Source organism: Penaeus japonicus, unplaced genomic scaffold (assembly GCF_977035675.1).
Source record: "Penaeus japonicus unplaced genomic scaffold, GWHDUDI00000001_assembly GWHDUDI00000010, whole genome shotgun sequence".
Classification (NCBI taxonomy): domain Eukaryota; kingdom Metazoa; phylum Arthropoda; class Malacostraca; order Decapoda; family Penaeidae; genus Penaeus; species Penaeus japonicus.
Genome location: NW_028234412.1, coordinates 18,895,637 through 18,910,381, shown reverse-complemented (window position 1 = coordinate 18,910,381; position 14,745 = coordinate 18,895,637).

The following is a 14,745-nucleotide window of genomic DNA, read 5'->3' as shown; positions in this document are numbered from 1 at the left end:
TTCAAACACGAGTGGTGAGTTGACCCTTTTGCCCAGAGAGAACATGGATATTTCGTTGTTTGACGAGTTACAAACTCAAATTAATAGCCTGAAAAAGCTCTTGTCCATGATTTGCAATTAAAGAACTCGGAATTAGAATAAAAATTAGAACAGAACAGGGCAACACCAAGTACTAGTGAAGCTTCTTCCCGTGAACCTGTGGAATATGTTGTACATAAGGAAGCGGTAATGAGTTTTAAAGCCGAGACCTCTGCTGCTCAACCACTTAAAAGAAATCAGGAAGTAGAGAGTTGGATCCGCAGCATTGAAAACTTGATTCTGCCCATATTCGCGCGGCGAAAGCTTCCTGCAGAGGGACGGCAGACTTGATAATCAATGGACCCCTGTTTGATAGAATTGTAAGCTGGGAAGAGTTTAAAGTAAAAGTAAGGGTTAAATTCAGGGGGACATGTTCTGCCACAGACTTTTTTAGATTACTTGAAGGATATAAGTTGAAGTCCGATCAAGCTCCTATGGATTTTTATGTTCTTTTAGAGGGTAATGTGTACCGAGGTTTTTATGATTATCCTGGAGCCATAGGGGATCCTGACGAATTGATCAGGAGGGTATTTTTAAGAGGTATACCATTCTGGTTGAGGGAAGCTTTAGTACTAAAAGAGGATGGTTCGTTGTCGGACATTGTCGATGCTTCTCAGAGGATTTGGAACCTTCGAGTTGGTGTACAAGGTGAAGGTGAAGGTAATGTGAGTACCCCAGAGAGAGCAGGTGAACCTGAGTACCCAAGGAGGAGTTTACGTCCAAGGCAAGTAGCTCCTGTTGAAAGGTATTGTTCTTACCACAAATCTAACTCCCATGATACAGCAGACTGTCGAAGTCGTCAACTGTCGAGATGTTTCCTGTGTAAGAAGGAAGGACACTTTGCAAATAGGTGTCCCTTTCTCGCGACTCGCCGGGACGAAGAGGTTCTGACCCCAGGCGCAGGATCCCAAGGAACCAGTAATGCCCGTGAGTAGCTAAGTAAAACATGGGAGACCCATAGTACACTTGCAGGTTAATGGTCAAACGGCTGAAGGATTTGTGGATACAGGATCAGAAGTGACGATACTTTCCCGAGATGCCATGAAAAGGTTTAAAATACACCGACCCTTTTCTTCATCGAAAACCCTTCGAGGTGCTTCGGGACGGTAGTTTCAGCCTGAAGCGGAGGCGACGGTAAGAAATGAAATCGCTCCTCATGTCTTCTGCTTCCATAGACTAAGTATAGTGGATGAAATATCTTTCCCAGGTGATATTTTACTGGGCATAGACTTACTCAGAAGGTTCAACTTCCGGCTAATTTCTTATCGCTCACCCCTTAGAAAATATATGGTGTTTAATGGCGTGAAGGTGCCGCTCACATATTCCGATGCCGCCTCAAGGGAGGTGCAGGTGATTAATAAGATCATCCCAGGAAGAGAGAAACCCGGTTCAGGTGGAAGGACTTGTAACATGGGTAAGGTGGAAAACAGTGTTGTGGTTCAGAAGACTGTGCAGTGCCCTCCCCATAGTGGTGTTTTTATACATGGACAATTGCGGAATAAAACCAGGCATCCGGAGGTATGTGTCTGTGGAATCACTGACCGTGTATTAGTGCCTAGGACCGTGGTGACTGTAAAAACGAACATGGTTAACGTGTGGGTTGTGAATGATGGACCAAAGCCAGTGACATTTAAAGGGGGGTATGGTTATTGCAAGAGTTGAGCCGGTAGAACAAACTTTTCACCAAGACTCTGCTTCAAGGGAAGTGCCTCCTAAGAACTTTGTGCCCACTAGCAGGGAGGGTAATGATGGGGATTCTCTAAGCAGTGTAACGGAGGATTTCATCGACGATTTCGATGACTTCTATGGGACCCAAGATTTCGGCTACACCGAGGACCAATACACCGTCTTCCCTGAAGTTAATTTTGAAACATACACTGTGGGTGAGACGGAAGCTAGCTTCGGCCTACCGAAGGAGAAGGTAAACCATCTTACAATCGAACAAAGGTACCAATTGTTCTCTATTCTAAACAAATATCCCAGTTTATTTAAGGAAGGAGCTACCCTGGGGAAGGTGCCAGGTATTACCCATAGGATAGTAACCTCCAGGGAGACCCCTCTGAGGACCAGACAATGGCGTCTACCAGAACATGCAAGGGCCACCATAAGGGAAGAATATGATAAGATGCTTACCGGTGGCATCATCGAGCCTTCAAAATCTCCTTGGTTGTCCCCCGTGGTTCTGGTCAGGAAGAAGGATGGGCAGGTAAAGTTCTGCATTGACTTTAGGAACCTGAACAAAGTAACGGTTGGGGATGCATATCCAATGCCCCGTATAGACCAGACCATTGATGAACTGCATAACACTGAGTGGTTCACTGCCCTTGATGCCCGTTCTGCTTACTGGACAGTGGAGGTAGATCCAGAGGATAGGCATAAAACGGCTTTTTCAGATGGCCACCGACTTTTCCAGTTTGCCAGGCTTCCTTTTAGACTCGCCACGGCCCCATCCACCTTCCAGAGGGCCATCAACACGGTATTGGTTCTAGTCTTGGGGAGGCATGTCCTAGCGTACTTGGATGACGTGGTGGTTTACTCCCGCTCATTTGAAGAATATCTCGAACATCTGGAAGAAACGTTAGACTTGCTCAGTAAGGCTGGTTTCTGCCTAAATGCCGGTAAGTCCTCTTTTGCCACTCATGAGTTTAAATTCCTGGGATATCTTATAACCAAGGAAGGGATACAGCCAGACCCAGCAAAAGTAGAGGCCATTAGGACAATGAAGCCCCCACAGAATGTGAAAGGAGTCAGACAGTTTTTGGGATGTACAGGATTTTTTCTAAAACATATTCCCAATTATGCAATGATAACTACCCCACTCACCTCTTTAACCAGAAAGAGATGATCATTTCGGTGGAAAGAAGAGCATCAGCAGGCATTTGAAGAGCTGCAACGACGACTGATGTCGGCACCAGTCCTCCGGAAACCAGATTTTAACTGTCCCTTTGAGGTGCACTCTGATGCATCACAGGTAGCCATCGGCGCATGTCTTATGCAGCGAGATGGGGAAGGGGTCCCTCATGCTATTGCCTATTTTTCACGAAAACTTAGGTAGGTAGAAAGGAGATATCAATTGATTGATATTGAGGCCCTGGCAGTTGTAGAAGCTGTCAGAAGTTTTGATGCCTACCTTTATGGAAAATCATTTGTGATTTATACTGACCACCGGCCTTTAGTATACATATTCAAACAGGTCACTAAGTCAATCAGGATGACAAGATGGTCCCACGAACTCTCCTTTTATCAGCACGAACTTCGGTACAAACCAGGTGCTTCCCATCATGTACCTGACCTCCTAAGCAGAGCAGTAGATGCAACATCTCGTGTCATGGACGCCCAAAAGATTGCCGAAGAGCAACAGAAGGACCCCCTATGGACTGAGATTCTCCAGTACCTTCAGGAACAAAGACTGCCCCGACGAAGAACCCCTTTTCCTTTAGAAGAATTCGAGGTAAGCGATGGCCTGTTATATCATTTACGTCACCTTCGAGACCGTGTGATCGAGCAGCTAGTGATCCCTCACACCATGAGGGATGAGGTAATAAGATCGGTGCACAGTGAACCAACAGCAGCCCACCCTGGAGTCTACAGGACTTACACGCGTCTGAGATCAGTATTACTTTCCTCAGATGTTGCTGGGCGTCAAGAAGTTCGTAGCAGCATGCCCCCAATGTCAACGGCGAAAAGGAGTTGTGGTGCGAAAGGCTGACACAGGATATGGAGAGGGTGTCGGCAGATCTCTTAGATTTGCAAGAGTCTCGGAGTGGTTACCGTTACGTTCTGGTCATCGTAGAACATCTCACCAGGTATTTACAGTTGATACCTTTGAGGAACAAGGATGCAGAAACGGTGGCTAATGCATTCGTGGAGAAGTATGTGACGCTTTTTGGACCTCCTAATATTCTAGTAACGGATTCTGGGGGCGAGTTTAAAAACCGTCTGTTTTCCCAGGTATGTGGAATGTTGAAAATAAAGCAGGGATATACCACGGCTTTCCAACCACAGGCTAATGGTATGGTTGAAAGGAGTAACAGGGTTATAAAGGATGCCCTGGCTACCCAGGTGGGAGACCACCCGGACGAATGGGATGAGCTCCTACCGTACATACGTCTCGCCCTGAACACGGCGGTACACAGGAGTACCGGACAGCCACCGTTGTACCTCATGATAGGGAAGGATGGTTATTTCCCTTTAGGGCTGACGAACCGGCAGGAGATCGATGAGGGATTAGCTCAACGGTTCCGCGAAAGGCTCAAGGAGGCTCGAGGGGTTGCAGTGGAGACAGCCCGTCGCGCACAGTCGATATGGGCCGAGGACTATAACCGGAGAGTGCGGAAAAGTTCACGCCAGCAGAGGGTGACCTTGTCCTCGTCAGAGAGTACGCCCGCCGGACGGGAGTTGCAGGCCGAGCTCTTGGTTCCCGGTGGAGTGGCCCTTTGCGAGCGAAGAAGCAGGTGGGCCCTGTCACTTTCATCTGCCAGACGACGCAGCCGCCTTACCGAGAAAAGAGTTACCACTGTAACCAGATGAAGCGGTATGTGGTGCAAGAAAAGCTAGAGTTCTTCCCCGAGGGTGATGTGGACGATGGAACCGAGGATCCAGGTGTCCCTGGTGTGAATAACCGGGAGTAAGCAAGGATCCAGACTATGTAGGTATTGACCTTCTATGGTGTAGCTGATCGTGATAAGGGCTAACATGGAGGCTTTACAAGTTCTTGTAGTGATTTGTCGTGAGATTCCCCTTGCCCCAAAGCAAATCCCCGATTCAATCTGTGCTAACGTGGTAACGTGAATCCTGTCCTGTGTAGGGGTAGGCTGCCACCAGATGATAAGGGATCAGCACCCGTGTATGTGCGAGACAGTAGGAGACGTGTAAAATGTATGTTATTTATGTGTATGAGTGTATGTCAGTCTGTATGTGGAAAGAAAGAGTTCCTACACAGGACATTGCCGAGCAGGCGTGGCTAGAGTCAGGTAAGCATTACATGGTGTCTTGAAAGATATAAAAAGAAAGTTCCGATCATCAAAGTTTATTATTTATTCAGAACAAAAGGTCTCTCCTCCCATTCCCCAAAATCTCATTCCTTGGCCTGGCCATGAATAATCTATAGCCATATGCTCACGATCCGTCTGTTTGTTTGTTTGTTGGATTTATTGGCTATCAACCATCGGCACATGCCAAGGTCATTAAGCCAATGATTCCATTTTATCTCATCAATCTATAGAAGGTCATAAAGTTTTGTCTCCTTTAGAAAAGTGATTACTTTACTTATTATTTTTTCATTGTCAGAAAGTAGATTTTTATATTGAATTCTATATTTTTGATTTGTAAATAATGTTTTATTTTTTTGTCTTTGATTATTGTATTTGTGGCATGCTGTCAGGATGTGTGGTATTGTCATGGTATTATTGCAATGGCCACATTGTGGAGGGAAACTTTTTTCAATATGCTGTGTCCTACATTTTTTATTTCTTCTCTGTTCTTGTTTATTGTGAGGTCGGTCCACTCACTCTTCCACATGAGATGGATTTTTGCTTTTATAAATGAGAAAAAACACCTGAGATCTTTGCGGACTATGTCAGGCTCCAGATCACCAGTCGACCCGGCTAATTTGTCAGCCTGTTCATTGCCATGGATACCCGAGTGTCCAGGTACCCATATCAGCTTGATTGATTTATTGGCACTATGTAATTTACGAATGATATTACCCTGTATTTCATTTTTGGTGGTTTCTAAGGATTTAATAGCTTTAAGTGAACTTAACGAGTCTGAAAATATGACTATTCTATCGTGGGTCGTCGATAGGGCAAAATCTAAAGCTTTATCTATTGCAAAAAGTTCAGCAAGAAAGATCGATGTATGATTCAGCAATCTGAATCTCAACTGGCATTCAGTCGACCATACACCCGCTCGACCACACACTCGTCTGTCTTGGACCCATTGGTATATAAATGAAAAAAGGAAAGATGTTTAATTAGGATCTCTCTGAACTGCTGGCGAACCTCCACCTCCGGCACCGTGGCTTTGGCTGATTGTAGCCAGTCTAATACGGTGGTGAAATTGGGGGTTTCTCACGGTGCAATATTTGACTGAACCAGGGTATCGATAGTAGAGAGATCTATACCGACTTTTTCTGCGAGGTCATCGAATCTATTGCACAGCGGCTTTCCGCCGCGGTGCTGTGGGCCTACTAGCCGGCGCAAAATATTCCCGTTTTGATGAAGGGGCTGCCTGGCTATTTTGGCGGCGTAAGTCAGCGCAAGCTGGCCGCGTCTAAGACGGAGGGGAGGTACTCCCGACTCTACCTCTAGGCGCTCGGTGCGAGTGCACTTAAGGGCTCCAAGACCGACGCGTAAACACGCATTCTGCACAACATTCAGTCCTTTCAGAGTTGAGCTCGTTGCCGAGCCATACACGATTGACCCATAATCTACTTTAGATCTAATCAGGGATTTATATAACATCAGTAAAGACTTTCTATCAGCTCCCCATTTGTGTCCAGAAATGCACTTTAATAAATTGAGTGCTTTTTTACATTTATTCTTTAATTGACCAATGTGGTCTTTCCAATTTAATCTACTATCAAAGAGTAGACCAAGAAATCTAGGTGAATTTTGAATAGGTATTGGGTGGTTGTCTAGAGTTAGCCTGATGTTGGGCTTTCTCCTATGAGTAAAGACCACGCCATTACTCTTTCTTCTAGAAAACTTAAAACGTCACTTGAGGTCCCAGTTATGAATCATATCCAGTCCCAATTGGATCTGATTTGCCGAGAACTCTGCATTACTGCTGGAGTGCCATAATGCACAGTCATCGGCGTACAGTGAGTATTTAAGATTCTGAGGAGGAGATGGTAAAATGTCATTTATCATACATAAAAATAATGTTGGTGACAAGACACTTCCTTGTGGGACCCCGTTTGCCTGGACAAAAATGTCCGAGAAAGTGACATTGTCAGAAAATAATTTGACAGAAAATGTTCTGTCAGATATGAAATTTTGGATAAAACAAGGCAAGTTTCCACGCAATCCGAAAGCATAAAGTTTTCTGAGTAGGCCATGTCGCCATGTCATGTCGTAGGCCTTTACTATATCTAAAAATACTGAAATCAAAAAATGTTTTTTGGCAAATGCCTCATGAATATGACTTTCCAGTTTTACCAGCTGATCGAAAGTTTGACGTCCCTTTCGGAAGCCTCACTGCTCGTCAACTAGTATATTCCTGGTGTTTAGAAAATGCAATAGCCTACTATTAACAATTCTTTCCAGGACCTTGCATAAGCAACTTGTCAACGCAATTGGGCGGTAAGAGATGGTGGATCTGGGATTTCCCCCTCCTTTCAATATGGGAATGATGTGGGTGAAGTGCCATGAATTTGGAAAAGTCTGGCTTTTCCAAATATCATTGTACACTTCTAGCAACTTAATCATGTCATCATGATTAAGATGCTTTATCATCTCATATCGAATCTCATCGGGGCCTGGGGATGTTCCTCTACAGGCTTCTAAGGCTCGGACAAGCTCATTCATTGTAAGATCTTTATTGTAATCAAAATTATCTCCTGTGGCAAAGTGAATTGGTTGCAGCTCGGATGCTTCCTTGGTGGTCAGGAATGCAGGAGTGTAGTTTTCCGAGCTGCTTGTATAAGAGAACTGCCTGGCGATTGTGTTAGCAATGTCCCTAGGTGAATCATAGTTGTTTCCCTCATGAATAATATTTTTAATTTTTGGTGATGTCTTTTTTCTATTGATTTTATTAATAGTGGACCAAACTGAAATTTTGGTATTGCTGTTAATTGTAGAGACAAAGCTTCGCCAGGAGTCTCTTTTGGCTTGTCTGATTGTTCTACGAGCCCTAGCTCTCGTTTGTTTGTAATTGCGAAAGTTCTCGTTTGTGATATTATTATGGAAAAGCCTGTAGGCCCTATTTCGTTCACATAGCGCTCTGCGGCAACCTGGTGTCCACCATGGAACTCTATGCTTAACGCTATCTGTCGAAGTCTTAGGGATGGTTGCTATTGCTGCATTTATAATACAATTCTGAACATTGTTTACTTTATCATCAATGGTTTCTCCAACAACTTCGAGCTTGACGCTCCTTGTGAAGGCAACCCAATCTGCTCTTTTTACGTTAAATTTGGGTGCTGAAGGCGTCCTCGTGGTGTCGCATGAATATTTAATACAAATAGGAAGGTGATCGCTTCCCAACGAGTCGTCAATGGTGTGCCACAGGCACTTGGCTGCTAGTGTTGAAGAGACCAGTGATAGGTCAATAAAGCTCAAATTACCGGTATTATCGTCCACTCGCGTTGGACTACCATCATTTAGGAGAACCAGATCAGAGTCGTTGATCAACTTAACTACTTGCTCACCTCTACCATTCACCCGCAGGGAACCCCATGATGTATGACGAGCATTAAAATCACCTAGAATTAATTTATTGTTTGGCAGACTGTCCTGAAGAGCAAAAAGCTCATCATAGATTACCATTTTATCAGGTGGACAATAAGCTGAGCATATAGTCAGATACGTGTTATTGAATTTTACTTTGCATGCGACGTGTTCCAAAGTAGAATTAATCGTCACTTCAGTGAAAGGGAGATTCCGGTGGATGTACATGGCGACTCCGCCTCCACCCCTTCCCTCTCGCTCTTTTCTACAAAGATGGTAGTTTCTTAGCGATACGACCTCGTCAGAGACTTGGTCGTTTAAATGGCTTTCTTGTAGTACGATAATATCGGGAGCATAGGACGAGGCTAATAATCTAAGGGAGTTTAATTTTGATCTAATGGGAAAGATTGCTTGCTTGCTTGTTGGATTTATTGGCTATCAACCAGCGGCACAAGCCAAGGTTATTAAGCCAATGATTCCATTTTATTTTATCAATCTATACAAGGTCATAAAGTTTTGTCTCCTTTAAAAAAATGATTACTTTTTGAATTATTTTTTCATTGTTTGACAATAAATTTTTTATGTTATATTCTATATTTTTAATTTGAAGGTAATTTTTAATGGTTTCTCTATTATGATTATATTTGTTGCGTGATATTAGGATGTGTGCTATTGTTAAATTGTTGTTACAATAGTCACATTTTGGAGGGAAATTTTTCTCTATATAGGGAGTGAGGTGTGTCATTCTTGTAGCGTTGACCCTTATTCGGGCCAACACCACCTCCTCCCTTCTATATTTCCTGTGGGCTGTGTCCCATATTGTTATCTCTTCTTTGTTTTTGTTGTTTATTGTGAGGTCGGTCCACTCACTCTGCCACAGGAGATGGATTTTTGCTTTTATAAAAGAGACAAAACACCTGATATCTGTGCGGACAATACCAGGTTCCAGATCACCAGTCGACCCGGCTAGTTGGTCAGCCTGTTCATTTCCATGGATACCCGAGTGTCCAGGTACCCATACCAGTTTGATTGATTTATTGGCACTATGCAATTTACGAATGATATTACCCTGTATTTCATTATAGGTGGTTTCTAGTGATTTAATGGCTTTAATTGAACTTAACGAGTCTGAAAATATGACTATTCTATCGTGGGTCGTCGATAAGGCAAAATCTAAAGCTTTATCAATTGCAAATAATTCGGCAAGAAAGATCGATGTATGATTTGGCAATCTGAATCTCAACTGGCATTCAGTCGACCATACACCCGCTCCCACACACTCGTCTGTCTTGGACCCGTCGGTATATAAATGAAAAAAGGAAAGATGTTTAATTAGGATCTCTCTGAACCTCTGGCGTACCTCCACCTCCGACACCGTGGCTTTGGCTGATGGTAGCCAGTCTACAAAAGTGGAAAAATTGGGTGTTTTCCACGGTGCTATATTTGACTGAACCAGGGAATCGATGGTAGAGACATCTATACCGACCTTATCTGTGAGGTCATGGAGTCTATTGCACAGCGGCTTTCCGCCGCGGTGCTGGGGCCCTAACTGCCGGCGCAAAACATCCCTGTTGGGATGCTGGGGCTGCCTGGCTACCTTGGCGGCATAGGTCAGCGCAAGCTAGCCGCGTCTAAGACGGAGGGGAGGTACTCCCGACTCTACCTCTAGGCGCTCGGTGCGAGTGCACATAAGGGCTCCAAGACAGACGCGTAAACACGCATTCTGCACAACATTCAAACCTTTCAGAGTTGAGCTCGTTGCCGAGCCATACACGATTGACCCATAATCTACTTTAGATCTAATCAGGGATTTATATAACATCAGTAAAGACTTTCTATCAGCTCCCCATTTGTGTCCAGAAATGCACTTTAATAAATTGAGTGCTTTTTTACATTTATTCTTTAACCCATTGCAGACGGAGATAAATTTGCTTGCCCAGCCTCCAGGATAGGTTTTATTTTAGAGAGAGGCCGCTTGAAGCAATATAATTTGAAGCATCCAAATCTCTTTCAGTCATTCATTGTAAAACTAGAGCGGTTTTTGTGTTTATTTTTTTGTGTGTTTTATTGAGTTTAGAGACTTATATGTGCCGTATGACAGGCTCTATCAGTGCTGCAGTTGACTAAAATTGTAGTATGTTATCCATATTAGCTCATTATTTTCTTTATACTCAATGTGATAGAAGTATTGCTGTTTTATGGGAGGACAAAAGGCAACTTTATTTTTTCGTATTTTTGTGCTGTCATGAACGAATACGAAACATATAATCACCTACAATAAAGATAACAAGAAGAGGTAGGGAAGAGGAATGAAACCTGTGCTTGTGACTGTGAGTGCCACAGTGAAAGACATCCATATTGGCACAGGAGCACATTTTAGACACTGGGTATGGATTGAGTCACCTTCCTCTTCTCGTTCTGCCTGCACATCCTTCATCGGCGGTACTTTAGAGCAAGGGTTCATCAACTTAGTGTGTGCCATCGCTCTATAGAGACAGTGCATGCTAGAGACCGTGGATGGGTGCCATTCAAGGCTCTCTCACCTGCTGGTGGTAGAAAAAAGTGGTGCCATCTAGGTTTTGGACGTTAAGCTTGCACGATATTACGGTAATTATAGTAATTAGGACTGCAGTAGCCATCATCACTCATTCCTTTTTCATAGCAAAATAAAATAGCACAGTGATCCAAAATCCCCGAACGTCGTGTACGTCATGACGCCCGTCGTCAGGCCAAAGCTCCTACGTCATGTATGTCATGACACCCGTACTCAATGGGTTAATTGACCAATGTGGTCTTTCCAATTTAATCTACTATCAAAGAGTAGACCAAGAAATCTAGGTGAATTTTGAATAGGTATTGGGTGGTTGTCTAGAGTTAGCCTGATGTTGGGCTTTCTCCTATGTGTAAAGACCACGCCAATACTCTTTCTCTGCATTATTGCTAGAGTGCCATAATGCACAATCATCGGCGTACAGTGAGTATTTAAGATTCTGAGGAGGAGATGGTAAAATGTCATTTATCATACATAAAAATAATGTTGGAGACAAGACACTTCCTTGTGGGACCCCGTTTGCCTGGACAAAAATGTCCGAGAAAGTGACATTGTCAGAAAATAATTTGACAGAAAACGTTCTGTCAGAAATGAAATTTTGGATAAAACAAGGCAAGTTTCCACGTAATCCGAAAGCATAAAGTTTTCTGAGTAGGCCATGTCGCCATGTCATGTCGTAGGCTTTTTCTATATCTAAAAATACTGAAATAAAAAAAATGCTTTTTGGCAAATGCCTCATGAATATGACTTTCCAGTTTTACTAGCTGATCGAGAGTTTGACGTCCCTTTCGGAAGCCGCACTGCTCGTCAACTAGTAAATTCCTGGTATTTAAAAAATGCAATAGCCTACTATTAACAATTCTTTCCATGACCTTGCATACGCAGCTTGTCAACGCAATTGGGCGGTAAGAGATGGCGGATCTGGGATTTCCCCCTCCTTTCAATATGGGAATGATGTGGGCGAAGTGCCATGAATTTGGAAAAGTCTGGCTTTTCCAAATATCATTGTACACTTCTAGCAACTTAATCATGTCATCATGATTAAGATGCTTTATCATCTCATATCGAATCTCATCGGGGCCTGGGGATGTTCCTCTACAGGCTTCTAGGGCTCGGACAAGCTCATTCATAGTTAGATCTTTATTATAATCAAGGTTATCTCCTGTGGCAAAGTGAATTGGTTGCAGCTCGGCTGCTTACTTGGTGGTCAGGAATGCAGGAGTGTAGTTTTCCGAGCTGCTTGTATAAGAGAACTGCTTGGCGATTGTGTTAGCAATGTCTCTAGGTGCATCATAATTATTTCCCTCATGTAAGATGTTTCTGATTTTTATTGATGTTTTTTTTCTATTTATTCTATTGACTGTGGACCAAGACAAAGCTTCGCCAGGAGTCTCCTTTGGCTTGTCTGATTGTTCTACGAGCCCTAGCTCTCGCTTGTTTGTAATTGCGAAAGTTCTCGTTTGAAATATTATTATGGAAAAGCCTGTAGGCCCTATTTCGTTCACATAGCGCTCTGCGGCAATCTGGTGTCCACCATGGAACTCTATGCTTAACGCTATCTGTCGAAGTCTTAGGGATGGTTGCCATTGCTGCATTTATAATACAATTTTGAACATTGTTTACTTTATCATCAATGGTTTCTCCAACAACTTCGAGCTTGACGCTCCTTGTGAAGGCGACCCAATCTGCTCTTTTTACGTTAAATTTGGGTGCTGAAGGCGTCCTCGTGGTGTCACATGAATATTTAATACAAATAGGAAGGTGATCGCTTCCCAACGAGTCGTCAATGGTGTGCCACAGGCACTTGGCTGCTAGTGTTGAAGAAACCAGTGATAGGTCAATAAAGCTCAAATTACCGGTATTATCGTCTATTCGCGTTGGACTACCATCATTTAGAAGAACCAGATCAGAGTCGTTGATCAACTTAACTACTTGCTCACCTCTACCATTCACCCGCAGGGAACCCCATGATGTATGACGAGCATTAAAATCACCTAGAATTAATTTATTGTTTGGCAGACTGTCCTAAATAGCAAAAAGCTCATCATAGATTATCATTTTATCAGGTGGACAATAAGCTGAGCATATAGTCAGATACGTGTTATTGAATTTTACTTTGCATGCGACGTGTTCCAAAGTAGAATTAATCGTCACTTCAGTGAAAGGGAGATTCTGGTGGATGTACATGGCGACTCCGCCTCCACCCCTTCCCTCTCGCTCTTTTCTACAAAGATGGTAGTTTCTTATCGATACGACCTCGTCAGAGACTTGGTCGTTTAAATGGCTTTCTTGTAGAACGATAATATCGGGAGCTAATAATCTAAGGGAGTTTAATTTTGATCTAAGACTTCGACAGTTCCATTGTATAATGGTATACGCGTGGATTACGTTTTATGGGGTTTGGAAGTGCCTTGTCCGCCGGTTTTTATTTTCTTTTTTTTGGGAGGGAGGCGCCTCCTCCTCTCCCTCGCTTCCCGAGGGCCTCTCTCGGGAATTTTTGGAGACAGTAGCCTCCATGGCCTGCTCCCCTCCACTAGGGATGCGCCCGGCGGAAGATGATCTACCCTTACGAGTAGACCAAAAACCAGGCGAAGTCCTAGTAGGGGTCGCCTGGACTAGAAGGTGCGATCCGGATTGTGATTTGGTATCGTCCTCCTTAAGGTTGTTAGAATAATTAAAGATTATGATAGAATAAGGATGCTTATAATTTTATATCTACTGTTTATACCTCAGAAGAATACTTCATGTTTATTTTAGTTACCCCACAAAATGAACGTTTTCTTTTATATGCGCCACCCTACGGCAATATTTACAAAGTGTAATGTAAACAACCCTCTTCTCTCCACGGACTTCTCCCCGAATACACGCATATACGCAGTAGCTGTGTTTCTCTGATCCCCACATCAATTATCTGTACATTGACAAGCCAAACTTCCTTATTTCACGTATAGAAGATGACATCTTCCACCACCTCAACAAAGATGCTGCTTTTGCTGGGTTGATTCAGCAATTTCTTTAATTGTTTTATTCAATTCTTTGATCTGATTCATTAAGTCCTTTACCGTTTCTTTCAATTCTGCAATTTCCTGGTCCTTAACTGCGAGCTGCTGACTAACACTGATTGCACTGGAAACATTGTTAGTTACTGCTGAGGCGTAAGAAGTATTGGGTTTGCTTGTCAAACCTTCAATTTTCTTTTTGGCCTCACGGTAGCTAACATCGTGCTCTCTCATGTATGCTAATGTCTCAGTCTCCTTCTTCAGGCTACTGCATTCAGCAGAGCCTGACTGATGGGGACCTCCACAGTTAGCACACTTGAGTGTCTTTTCCGTACATTCAGTGGTATCGTGATCTCCAGTACATTTACCGCAAGTGAATTTGTTAGTGTCCTTATCATTGCATCTTAATGAGGTGTGTCCAAATTTTTGACATTTATTACACCCCATTGGTTTTTGAATGTAAGGTCGTACTTGAACAATCTCATATCCGATTTTGACAGTACTTGGAATTTTAGTTGAAGCAAAGGTCAAGAAACACAATCCGGTCTTTAATCGCGCATTCCCATCCTTCCTGGTCATGTAATTTACGTCTACAACGTTTTGGTCATTCATGGCATCAAGAATTTCGCTTTCTTCCATTGTCCTCAAATCCCTGTGAAAGATTACTCCCTTACAGGTATTTGGGCCAACAGGAATAGTTACTTTTACTGTAATGTCATGAATTTGC